The sequence below is a fragment of the Protopterus annectens genome, chromosome 6.part0 (genome assembly GCF_019279795.1).
Source record: "Protopterus annectens isolate FY-2018-M chromosome 6.part0, PAN1.0, whole genome shotgun sequence".
Lineage (NCBI taxonomy): Eukaryota > Metazoa > Chordata > Ceratodontiformes > Protopteridae > Protopterus > Protopterus annectens.
The window spans coordinates 1089356502-1089369896 of NC_056737.1; the positions used below are offsets into that span (position 1 = coordinate 1089356502).

General features: G+C 43.4%; 1 protein-coding gene across 1 annotated transcript in view; it reads right to left on the reverse strand.

Moving 5' to 3' along the window:
* RPS6KA5 (ribosomal protein S6 kinase A5) overlaps nucleotides 1-13395 on the reverse strand; it is a 1659077-nt gene that overhangs the window by 1034940 nt on the left and 610742 nt on the right. The window lies entirely within an intron of this gene.

A 13395-nucleotide genomic window follows, 5' to 3' on the forward strand; every position in this document is an offset into this window, starting at 1 on the left:
TTCACGCATGTCTCCATGCAGAAGACGCTCTGAGAATCGAACCGGACAGCGTCTTACTGTGAGGCGACAACGCTACCGCAGCACCACCAGCTGGATCAATTCCTGGAAGACCCCTGGGTGCAATTTCCACTTGTGGGGGGTCTTGTCCTGGTCATGCTCCGATTACCTGCTACAATTTTCTGCTCTGGCGGAATGCAAGTAGCCTAGAGGGTCAGATTGTGCTAAATTGCTAGATCTTGGGCTGTCATAACTAGTTTACAAAAGGTGAAGGATTCTGGTTTCCCATTTGTTGATTTACCACATCATAATGTACCACATCACTGCAGTTTTGTCTATGATTACTAGTAGCAGGCCTGAAATACAAAGATAATTCAGAGATTTGACAGCATTTGTTAGTGCCATCATTTATTTGACATTTATATGCTTCAGTTTGTCTTGATTGTTCCACAGACCCTAAACTTTCACCCCCCCCCCCTTCAATACAGGTCTCCAAGGCATCTCAAATTACTGACTGTGTATGGGCTGTAAGACAAAAAGATAGATATGGGTTGAGAAACAAGTGATTCACCACCCAGTGTAATTCCCTTTTTAATGCAACCCATACTGGGATTTGAAATGATAGGGGTGCTGGTGTTGGGTCCAAAATGATAAAATTAATCACTGAATCTTCCTTAAATGAGGTGGTTAAAGGAATGATGAGAATTTTAGAGGGCTACTAGAGGCCATGAAATCTAAAACCCTGAGATGCTCTCTGGTAAATGTCAGAGTTTGGCTGGCAAACATCAGATACTGTTCCTTGTAAATTCCTCTTTGTTCTGAGAAAGAAAAGCCATCATGAGGGATGTATCCAGGAAACAACACATAAATACGTCCCTGTGAGATGGAATGAGAGAAGACTTCTCTACGTTCTCCTGAAATCCCAGACAAAGTTGTTTTTCACCCAAGCCAGAGATTCTTGACAATTTGTAAAGGAATCTGCAAAAATTAAGGCAGTCGTCTAAGTGTGCAAAAATGTGAATGCCTTGCAACCTGCAATGAGATATCTCAGGAGCCAGGCACTTTGTAAATACAGTTGAAGCTGCTGATAACCCAAAGGGTAAAGCAGAAAATTGAAAATGTAAACCATACACAGAAACATGTAAAAAGCATCTGTAATCTTTGATGATTGGAACTTGATGGTAAGCATCTTTTAAATCCAAAGTTACTAGAAAACTGAAGGGGAATGAAAGGTAACAGACTTCAGAAAGAGCATTTTGAATTTTTGGACTTTGATGAGGTTAGAAAAGAAAATCCTAGTACAGCTCTCTCTGTGACTTTTTTCTTTGGCACTAGAAAGATTCCTGGGGAACAGGTTTTATAATCACTTGAGAGAACGTTTGGATCCAGTATACAAGAAAACATGGAGGTTTAACTGGATAGATGCAGAGGCATCCCGTGAACAGGAGGGAAGGGAATCCCAATGTCAGTTGTAACCTTTTTGAGTAATTCTCAGAACCCAAGTATCTGAAGTTAGCTGGTGCAATATAGGGAAATGAAGCCCTAAACCATGTGGCAGCTTTAGTGGGCTGCCATGGTGGGGAGTGGGAAAAACATGATGGGGCATATTGTCAGTCTGCTTTTGCAGACTGTTCTTGGTTTGAGGAGGTCCCTCCCTCCTTTTTTTGAACTTCTATGCCATTGCTTTCTGAAATTGTCTTTGCCTGTACCAAGCTGGGACTGTTGATTCTGTTTTCTAAAAACTGAACCTGAACTGGAAGGAATGTTTCCATTAAATTTTGGCACAGAAGGTTGAAAAATCTAGGTAAACCCTGAATTCACTTTCCCCTCTCATCACATCTTTTAAGGCCCTTAGCAAAGGAAGGCTCAAAAACATCTCTAACCCAAGAGAGCATTCAGGAGCTCAGCTTTGACATCCTCTGGTAAATTTTGGGACTTAAACCAGGCAAATGTTTTCATCACTGACCCAGTGGGAGCTGCTCAGCAAAGTCATAAGCATATTTTAGTTTGTGCTTGGTGACCCAAGAAAAAGAAGAAGAAATTCAAGAATTCAGAGAAGTCTTAGTCTCTGAAGAAGGGAGATAAGCAATTAACTTTCTCATATCAAAGAAAGCCAGCAGAAACCTGGTCATGTGAGCCTGACAATTTACTATTATGAAGTGTACGGTGGAAGAAGTATAAAACATTCTTCCTAAACCTAACAAAGGTTTTCCCATAATTGTCAGAAGGAATAGGGTTAATTGCCACAATGTATTTGGCAAAGTGTCAGTCAAACATTACACAGTTCATTGAAATCCTGGCTTCTTTAAAACCTTGTTCCTCCTCTGCATGCATCGATCCCACAATTCCAATTTTGGCAAACTGATTTTGTCAGAAAAATACTACATTGTCTAATCTAGGATTTAAAAGGAAATGTATCAGTCTAGAGAACCTTGTACAGTTTTCAGACTTTCTGAAGGCAGGCAGCAGACTGTCAGGTAAACTGCTGGCTGCAAGAAAAGAATCTTTTAAGGCTGGCAACATAGGAGGAATAGCTGCAGGATGAGGAAAATACACACATAGGAAATCTTTTTAAATGAAGAGAATATTCAGAATGTAAAGACTGAAAGGCTTTAAATAAACTTTTAGCAAATCCCTGTCAGCTCTTCTTGTCTGCCCTGGCATGGGCATAGGTGAAGAAAAATGCCTAATTTTGTGTTTCATTTTCTAGGGAGATCCCCCAGAAAAACAACACCCTGAAAAAGCAGATCTGTGTAAGTAAAGTTACCATAACAGTAGGTGTTCGAATGATTACTGCTACAGTAGTGTTAGTTATATGGGTTACATCCTGCTAAGAATATCACAGATGGCCACTTTCCAAAGTTTCAGGGCACCTTTCACACACCTAACCCATTAGTCAACTCAAGTTGAGCTAACTAAAAACAGGTTTGGGCACCAACCTCATCAGAGCTTTCATGCCAACCAAGAGAGGGATGCTAAAACCCTAAGAAAGAGATCACCAAGAAAACTCAATAAATGTTCACACCCTGGCATAAAAAACATACAAAAATACAGGGAAGGGAGGGAGAGAGTTGCTATGGATCACTACTGCGGTAGCCTAAGCTATATGGGTAGATAACCATGACTTAACATGACTGAGAGAAGGAAGAATAAGGGTCTAACAGCCCCTGGAGAATGATCCAAGAAAATCCTGTCCAAGACCTGGAAAAGAAATTTAAATTAAAGTGCTTTGCAAAAGGATGCATACAGATGACCAGCTTACTTCTTCTAGAATCTTTCTAGAATCCATCCCTTTCCAAGAAGCCACAGAAGTAACCAATACCTTGGTAGAATGAGCCTTGAATCTGCCTGAAATAGTTCTGTTGTGGGGGTATAATAAAGGGTAATAGCAGAAGTCAACTATTTGAAACAGTCTGCTTTGATACAGGTTGTCCCTTTTTCTTACCTTCATAAGAAATGAATAATTGATAAGTACAACAGATTTTTCTGTCAAGATGTTACAAGTTGTCTGCAGACATCCAAGGTAAGAAGCATCTTATTTTCTATTTTTTTTTACATTCCAGAAAGAGGTCAGTGAGATAGCTTGGCTTTAATTAAAGTTGGACACCACTTTAGGCATAAATGAAGGAACAGAAAACCTTATATTTGTGGAAAATGGAATAAGGATGACCCACAATAAGAACATGCAATTCAGATACCGTTCTTGTAAACAGGGCAAAAAGTAAGACTGTTTTTAATGTTAAGAACTTCAAGTCAACCTGACAAGATTGTTCAAAGGGAGCAAGATTTACTAATTCTAGCACCAAATAAAGATCCCAAGAAGGAGTTTCCTGTGTTCTAGGATACTTTGTATGCAAAAAACCCTTTCAAAACATTTTCACATGAGACTGCATTGAAAGATGGGGATCCACAGACAAACATGCTGAAATGGCCAACAAATAAACCTTGCCTGAGAAGTAAGACAGGCCATAGGATAGTAACTAATGCAAATTAAGGGGAACCAGAGAAACACTGTTCTGGAATGGGTACTGGTTCTTTTCTTGGCACCAGCTAGAAAGCCCTTTCCAGTTACTAATAAACAATTTTCTAATAGCAGGATTTGTTTTCCTCCTTTAATACTTGCTGCATGTCCTCATAAGAAGGGGGTCTAAAAAATCAGTAAGACTATATCATCCAGGTAGTCAGTAAAAAGAAGTTGTGTGCTCACCATAATTTTTTATTTATTTTTTATTTATTTTACATTTGTTGACCGGGCTAGTCCAAATGGATATATGTCCATTTTCAGTGAAGGCCCGGGGAGAAAAGCTCCAAAGAAAGATACATTATGACAAAATGTATAAGGTTAAAATACAAAAACAGTGTTTGAAAGGTTACAATCAAGTTAACATAGCAGTAGATACAAACATTTTACAGTTTTACAAGACAAATATTTACAATAATATGGGACAAGATATTCTCATGAGGTAGACTAATCTTAAAGTTTACAATTTCCTGAGAACGGTAACATAAGAGTATTGATAACATGTTGATCAAGATATCCATATGAGGTGGATCATCACAAAAGCGGGATCGATATTCTTCTAAAGTTTGCAGAAAGAGCATTAAATTATAATTAGAGAGGAGTTAGGAGAAACTTAGTCGCTAAAGTAGTAGGTTAGTCAGGGTTAGTGCAAGGGCATAGCCAGTGTGTTCTAAGGTATATTTTGAGTTTTTGTTTGAAGTGGGGTAGGAAAGGAAGTGATACAAGATCACTAGGTAGAAGATTCCAGTATTTCCCTGTTGTGTTAGCATAAAGAGAGTTTCCTGCCATGTTGTTAGACTTACTAATACTAAGTAGAGGTTTGTTAGCAGAGCGTAAGGTATTAATTTTTATACGGAGTAATGAGGTTTGAGAGTATAGGGGTGTTGTTGGGCTGGTTGAGGATCTTATGAACAATGGTTAGTTGGTTAAAATAAAGCTGATTTTGCAGTTCAAGCCATCCTAGTTGTTTTAGATTCTGGCAGTGATGAGTTCTAAAGCGATTACCAGTAGCAAATCTGGCAATGTTGTTGTAAGATGAGGTGAGTTTAAGAAGATTCTTCTTGGATAGGTTGGTGTAAATTGGTGAGGCATAGAGGAGTGTTGAGATTAGATGAGAATGGGCAATAGTAGTTCTGGCTGTTGGAGTGAGAAAATATTTGATCTTGTATAGGGAGCCCATTTTTCTGTTGACTGTTTTTATGGTGTTATTAATATGGTTATCAAAGCTGAGGTGACTGTCTATGGTTATTCCTAGGAGCTTGGTGGTAGAATCAGGGGATATGAGGGTGCCACTGTTAGAAATGACAGAGAAATCTAAAGGCATGGATTTATGGGTGGGTGTAAAGAGAAGGAGTTTTGTTTTTTTGGGATTCAAGAGGAGGCAACGTTTTGTGAACCAAGTCTCAACTATGTTAAATATTTTCTGAGTTAGGGATTGTAGTTCAGATGAAGATTCAGCTGCACAGATTAAAGTTGAATCATCTGCAAATTGTATGCATGTTGCCTGAGGAATAGTTAGGTAGAGATCATTGATAAATATTGACAATAAGAGAGGGCCTAGGATGGAGCCCTGCGGGACACCAAGTGAGACTGGAAGGTGGGATGATAGTTTATTCTCCCAGAGCACAGCCTGTTGCCTATTGCTGAGGTAAGAAGTAAACCATTGTGCAGCCAAAGTATCAAGAGAGAGTGATTTCAGAATATTTATAAGTAGAGAGTGGTTTACCATATCAAATGCTTTTGAGAGATCAATAAATAGAGAGGAGGAGAGAATATTGTTATTACGGTTTTTGTTTATGGTATCAGTAAAAGATAAGAGGGCAGTAGTAGTACTATGGCATGGCCTAAAGCCATGTTGGCTTTCAGCAAGTATGTTGTGTTGAATTAAATGGTTTAGAAGCTGATGGTGAATACATTTTTCCATTATTTTTGATAAGGGGGATAGTAGGGCTATAGGTCGATAATTAGAGTATTCATTTGAGTTGCCACCTTTGTGTAGGGGGATAATATGTGAGATTTTCCAGATGTTAGGGATGCTTCCCTCGTTAGTAGCTCTATTAATCAGGATGGATATCGGGTAGGCTACTTCTTTAGCTGCTTTTTGCAGGTATTCGGCTGGGATCTGGTCAGCAGAAGGAGTACAAGGCTTAAGTTTTAGAATGAGTTTATAGATATAATTTGTAGAGGTGGGTTGAAATTGGAAGGTAGGAAGAGAGCTCGGAGAAGATTTAAGAAGACTGGCTCTATCAGGAGCTAGTTGACTGGCTAGAGATTGGATAGCCTCTGTGAAGAAGGAATTGAAAGCATTGGCAGTTTGGATAGGAGTCTCATGTGTTGCACCTGTTGGGGTTGGTGTTCTGGAGTGACCTGGACAGAGGAGTCTATTGATACTTGCCCAGAATTTTTGAGGATTGTTTTGGTTTGTTTGCTGCATTTTACAGTAGAAGTTTTTTTGTCTGACAGGATATCTTTTTTGTCATGTTTCTCATATGTCTAAAGCTTTGTTGATCAGATGTACTTTTGGTAGTTCGCCACTTGGACCAGGCTTTATTTCGGAGGAGGATTTTTTTCTTGGTTTCATTTGTAAGCCAGGGGGCAGGTTTGGACCCAGTTCTGATAGTACATTTAGGAGCGTGGTAGTCTAGGATTTCTAAGAACTTGGAGGTGAAATAATTGACAGCCTGCTCAAGTTGGAGGGTTTTTAATTGAGACCAATCACAGGCACTGAGTTCACTCTGAAAAAGGTGCTGGTTAAATTGCTTGTTGGACCGTATAGTCCTATATGAGGTTAGGTGAGAGGTATTAAACTTTTGCCTAATTATGTAAGTCAAGGAATGGTCACTTACATCATCAGGGAGGATACCAACTGTATAATTTTGGTGGTAGTTATTAATAAGGATCCAATCCAAAGTGCTCTCTTTTGTTCCGAGTAGTTATACTTCATTTTATGCAACCTGTGGGTATTCAGATCCATATCGGATCCGAGCCGGCAACATTTTCCAAGCATCTGCTCCAAGCTCCTCCCCTTACCCATAATCCCTCACATCTCCTACCTTCCCTCAGATCGAGTTTGCCACTATCCAAACTATCAGCAACTCAATAACAGCCCTATCCTAGAAGAGGTTTGGGGGAAGGAGGGCGGGACAGTTGCAGAAAATGAAGTATAACTACTCAGATGGAATGTTATGGTGAGTACATAACTTCTTTATCTGAAGTAGTTAACTTCATTTATCTGCAACCTGTGGGACAGAGTCCCCAGCTACCAAAAACTCCTGGGAGGCCCTCATGGAAGGACATTCCTGAGCACCGCAGAGCCAAAGGATGCTCTCCCTTCTAGAGATCAAATCCAACTTATAATGAGAAATAAATGTATGTGACCTTGCCCAGGTCGCTGCTGCACATATATCATCCAGTGAAACCCTAGACCAAAAAGCAGCAGAAGCTGCCACAGATGTAGTAGAATGAGCTTTAACAGGACCAGGCGGGAACAGACCTTTCTCCTTATAGACTTGCAGTATACACTGTGTAATCCATCTAGCTAAGGAGACCTTGGATATGGCTTTGCCCAAAAAGGGTCTAGAAAAGGACACAAATAACTGGTCAGACTTACAAAAGGGTTTAGTTCTATGTAAATAGAAACAAAGCCGTCTATGAACATCTAGGAAATGCAGTTTATATTCACCCTTGTTTTGAAAATTTGGAAAAAAAACAAGTAGGTTAATTGTTTGATTAATATTTGATTCAGAGGCAACTTTCGGTAAGAAAGAAGGGTTCGTGTGGAGTGAAACCCTGTCTTTATGAAACATCAAGTAAGGGGGCACGGCAGACAAGAGGAAGGGGAACCACACCTGACAAGGCCAGAACGGGGCAATGAGGACCACTTTGCTCCCTAGTTGGCAAGCTTTCTGAAGAAACTTCGGAATGAGAGGTAACGAGGGATAAGCATACAGTAACCCGGGAGGCCAAGCATGGATGAGAGCGTCTCTGGGGAAGTCCCCTGGTGAGGGGATCAGAGCGAAGAACTCGCTGCACTTCACGTTGGAAGGGGATACAAAGAGATCGCAGCAAGGCTGACCCCACGCAAGGAAGATCTCCTCTGCTATCGATTGCTTCAGAAAACACTGCCCTCATCTCCAGAACATCGATATGCAATCTGGTCTCGGTCTGGGACCACGTGCCTTGGACCGTCCTCCCCAAATAGTGCCCCCCCACCAGAGCTGGGAGGCATCTGTGGTCACTGTGGCTTGGGCTGTGGGTGCTATGAAGGGTTGACCTGCCAAGATTTCCAGTGATTGGAGCCACCAGAAAAGAGACATCTTGCAAACTCTGCTGATTCTTACTGGATAGTCCATAGGGAGGTCTAGCCAAGACAAATGTACTGCCAAGGTCCACTGAAGCACCCACATGTGAAGGCACACACAGGGAAGGATTGAGATTGCTGCCGCTATGGAGCCTAGGGCTCAGAGAACATTGTTTGCCGTTGGCAACCTGGGGCCAATGATCACTGATACATGGGCCCATAGGCACTGAACCCTGTCTAGTGTGAGAAAGACTTGCAATTGTAGAGTGTCCAGCCGTGCTCCTATAAATTCCAAGTTCTGTGTCGGGTTCAAGCAGGACTTGGAGATGTTGATGGTAATCTCTAGGTTGACTGCAAGATGCAGGAAGGAGTCTCTGGCCATGCAAAGAAAATGCTTGGTGGCAGCAGCGAGGAGCCAATCATCTAGGTAAGGAAACACCTAAATTCCCTGAAGCCTCAGGTGAGCTACTAAAACTGCCATAACCTTGGTGAACACCCTGGGGGTTGTGGTGAGACCAAAGGTAGGGCTCTGAACTGGAAATGATTCGCTCCCAGCCGAAAGCGAAGGAATCTCCTGGAGCTTCTGCAAATTTTGATATGGTAGTAAGCGCCCTGGAGGTCTATCGAGCACATCCAGTCGCATTCTCGGAGGTAAGGTAGAATGGACTGCACGGTAAACATCCAGAATTTCTGCCTGGCTACGGTCAGGTTCAGGGTTAACAGGTCCAATATGGGCCTGAGGTTCCCTGTCCTTTTTGGCACTAAAAAGAACCTGGCGTAAACGCCTAATCCGGACTGATCTGGGGGGACCGGTTTGATGGCCCAACTGCGAAGCAGCTTTGAAATTTCTTGCGCTGCAGTCACCCTTTGAGTGGGTGGAACATCTGGGAGGCGCTCTGGTTGGACGGGTGGGGCAACGAACGGGATGGAGTAGCCTCTGGATATTATTTGGAGCACCCAATGGTCCGCCGTAATGGACTCCCAAGCCGTTAGGTGCAATGACAATCTTCCCCTGACTGTCTCCAGAGCAAGACAGTCAGGCAACCCCTCAGGGTTGCTGCGTGGGTCTGTCAGAGAAGGTCTCCCTAGACCCAAAGTTCCTCGCCCCCCCTATGACTCTGGGACGGCATCTGTCTTGTCCCCCTCTGCCTCTAGGGGATGAGTTGTCCTGAGAGTCCCGGGAAAACTGAGATTTTCGGAACCACATCTTCTTCTGCCCAATCTGATTCTTAGAAAAGGATATTTGAGGGATAGAAAAGCGGACTCCGACGGCAGACAGAGTCTTCCCGTCCTTCTCGCTCTGGACCAGGGTGTCACATACTGTCTTCCCGAACAGGGAAGAACCATCAAAGGGAGCATTTGTGAATGATGCCTTGAAGGGGTCCGTGAATTGACATAGTCTGAGCCAAGCGTGTCGCCTTATAGCTACGCTGGTCCTAGCTGCTCCTACCATGGGCATGGGAAAGAAGACGCATGGACATGTTTGAAACAGAATTTAGAGTTGACATTTTCGCTGAGAACACCCACTTGTCCTCTGGTGACAAAGACTCCGGGGGCGACACAGCGAACTTTGTGACTAGGTCTCACTGAAGTCGTATGACGTGTGCCAAATAATGCAGCGCCCGAATAGAAAATGTCGCAGAAGAAAATACTCTCTTCCCAAATCGATCCACCGCCCAAGACTCCTTGTCTGGAGGGTGGACTGAAGAACTTTCCTGTGTCAGTTCTCTCCTGGTGGCAGCTGCAACAACCGTAGCATCCACCGGGATCCCTTGTACCAGGCCTGTCTGTGGGAGGAGACAGGATCCTGTCCGGGCATTTAGGTATTGGCTCTAGGGTGTCAGGCTCCTTCCATGCTCATGTGGGTAATGAGATCCACTAAGGGATCCGCAGGAGGGGACACCCAGGATGTAGATGGGCCTGTGCCAAAGGCCTCCAGGAATACTGACTCATCCGTAGAGGGTTTTGGGGCTGACCAACCTCCCCTCTGGTGGAGGATCTCCATGATGTCTCCAAAGGAGACATCCTTGGGAGGTGACCTGGGGGAACCCTCACCTTCATCTAAGTCAGTATCTTCTGTGAGGGACTCGGTGGAGTCCATGTGCCTCCTTTTACACAAGTGCTTACAGGGACCTTCTTCAGTGGGAGTCTTTGAAGAGGGCTCGTAAGTCACGGGGGGTTCCACGATGGGATCCACCTAGGGGTCCTCTAGCACGGGCTGTCCCTAGGACAAGCTGATGGGAGTCGTGACCAAACCCACAGCAGCCTGGGCGGAGTCCAAGGCAATGGGCTGGGGTCTCAATCCTTGGGAGAGAACACTCTCCACCATGTCGAACACTGAAGGAGAGCACACCTCCTTAGCAACCAACAAGGAGGAAGCTCTCCCTGGCTCCGCTGTGAGGATAGAGACCAAGGCCAAGGTAGCCGGGGTTCCAAAAGAACGGCTCGGATCCGACAAAGTCGGAGCCGAAGACACCTCCATTCCCTTGGATCCGACTCCCCGTTCTCGGCCCCGAGAGTTGGTCGGATCCGAACAGGTCTGATCCGAGGAACTCAAGGTAATCGCCACTGTCAAGGTTGGAGGAACGGTCTGCACCGAACCCCCAGCTCCTCGGATCCTTAAACCCTGAAACCGCAGGTCGGTTTGGGGAAGGAGAGACTGGATAGAAGAAGTGCACGGAGGCCCACTCTCCGGCCGGAGAAGGGCCTGGCAAGACTCCCATTTGGATTTGGGTCCAAATGAACCTCTGCATCATCCTGTCCATGTCTGGCTCCGACAGACTCTGAGTCGAACGTGAGGAGGCGACCGACTCGGATCTGGCTGGTTGGTGCGAGAAGGCCTCGGGTCTGAGGGCTCTGTCGGCTCAGGGGAGAACCTCGGGGAGTGCAGCTGAGGAGAGGTAGTTCTGATTACTTTGGTAGGCAGGCTAGGAAAGGGCTCCCACTCTGGAGACTGCTTGCGGTTCCTATCCCCTTTCTTGTCCTTGTCTTTCTTCTCCTTTTCTTTACTTTTAGTCCTCACTTCAGAAGGCTTAGAAGGAGGTTGAGTCCCAGCCGGGGGGGGGGGTTGATCAGCTACTGGAGACGAGTTCAAGGTCGCCATGTCCAAGGCAGAAACTGGTAGAAGGCCCTTAGCTACCACCTTTCCTTTAAGGCCCTAGGGTTGAACAATGCACACACTCTACAAGGTAAGCTGAGATGTGGGACACCCAGACAAATAACACACAGAGTGTGGCCATCAGCCGGTGAAAGCTTGTGGCCACACTCTGTGCATTTTTTAAAAGTTGGTTTTGGAAGCTCAGCCATCACAGAAACCCACTCAGCCAAAACTTAACCAAAACTATCACACACACACTAAGGTCGGGTTAGGTCTACACACCTACCTTACTAACTTTAACTTTTAAACTATTTTTTTTTTAAATGAAAAACCGATGAACAGCGAAGGGGAGGAAAGGCATGATTATCGACCACACACACACACACACACACACACTAAATATATCAGAAAAAACTTCCACTTACTATACCCAACTTGGAGCTAAAAAGACCACGATACTTACGCATGAAGCGGCAAACAAGATCTGAGGGAAGGTAGGAGATGTGAGGGATTATGGGTAAGGAGAGGAGCTTGGAGCAGTTGCTTGGAAAATGTTGCCGGCTCGGATCCAATATGGATCCGAATACCCACAGTTTGTAGATAAATGAAGTTAACCACTTCAGATTAGTTGTTATGGTTGGATTTTCCAGGCCTTCAAACGCAAGGACCTGGAGAAGAAATTCGCCAACTTATAGTTGAGAGTTGAGGCAAAATTATGTGTTTGAGGTTTCCTCACAGCAGGATGAAATCTTGGAAGACTCCTTGAGACTAATTTCATTAGTGAGGGCCTGTACTCATCCAGCTCAATCTGTTGCCCCACACTTTTGGCCTGATGGTAAATAAGATGTCTGTTAGAGTGAAATTGTGCTGAAAAGCTAGCTAGTCTGTATAGAGGGTAAGAAGTGGTTCTGCCTTGCTGGTTTGTGTACCACATCAATGTGTTGGAGTCTGTAAACACTTGTAAATGTCCCGGTGATGAAAAAGGAATGAAAGGGTTGAGAACATTTATACGTGCAAATATCTCTATTTTTAGTGATTTGATCTGTCCTTATCGGTTCCCGAGACCACCTTGCACTTTTATCCTCATATACGTTGTTTACAAAGCAGAGTCTATGGTGTCCATAGTGACTAACTGTGCTAGAGCTAGGAGGGAGAATGGTGTATCTAGCAAAAAAAATCTCCATATTCAAACCCCCAAACACTGGAAACTGAAAACTCAAGGGCTGCATCGGCTGGGACCATACAGATTACTGATAACAATACACTTTCCTCACGCTGAGTGTAGCAAACGGTATCATGAACAAGTACGAATAGGTATTACAGCAGTTCGAGGCCGGTCAGCTCAGAGCTAAGGCTGCAAATTTTTTTTCTCCCACCCACCATATCGGAATTGTGCTCTTAAACCCTGAGTATGTATTGTTACCTGCCCTTTATGATAATTTGGGAACATAGTTCCCTCCCTCCCTTTTCCTGTTGATTGGCTGTTGACAATAAGAATATCAGTATCACTCAGTTCAGGAGTGTTGAATCTTTCTAAACACAAAAGGGTTAGAATGTAGAAGCAAGATGTTGTGAGTAAGGTAAATGAGAAACCTCCCCATAATCCACAGCATGAATCAGTGTTTAAAGAAACAACGGTATTTTATGCTTCTGATATCAATATGGTTTCAGATTTAAATAATGCCCAAATTCTAAGTTACAGTCTTCAGAAATGTAAACACTAATAAACGGTTTACAGTTACAAATCTAGCAATTTTTTGTCGCTATTGTTTTGTTGCAACAGATAAGTTTACGAGTGTTAAGACCATTAAGTTATGGTAATAAAGTGTTGCACTGCAATGCATAAATAATATCTCGATACAGAAAGAAATAGAAGAGCATTTACAAATATTAAATAATGTTCTACTAGTTTTACAAAGTGTAGAACTTAAAGTCAATGTTATATTTTTAAAAGTGACACTACAGTCAAAGGTTTCAATC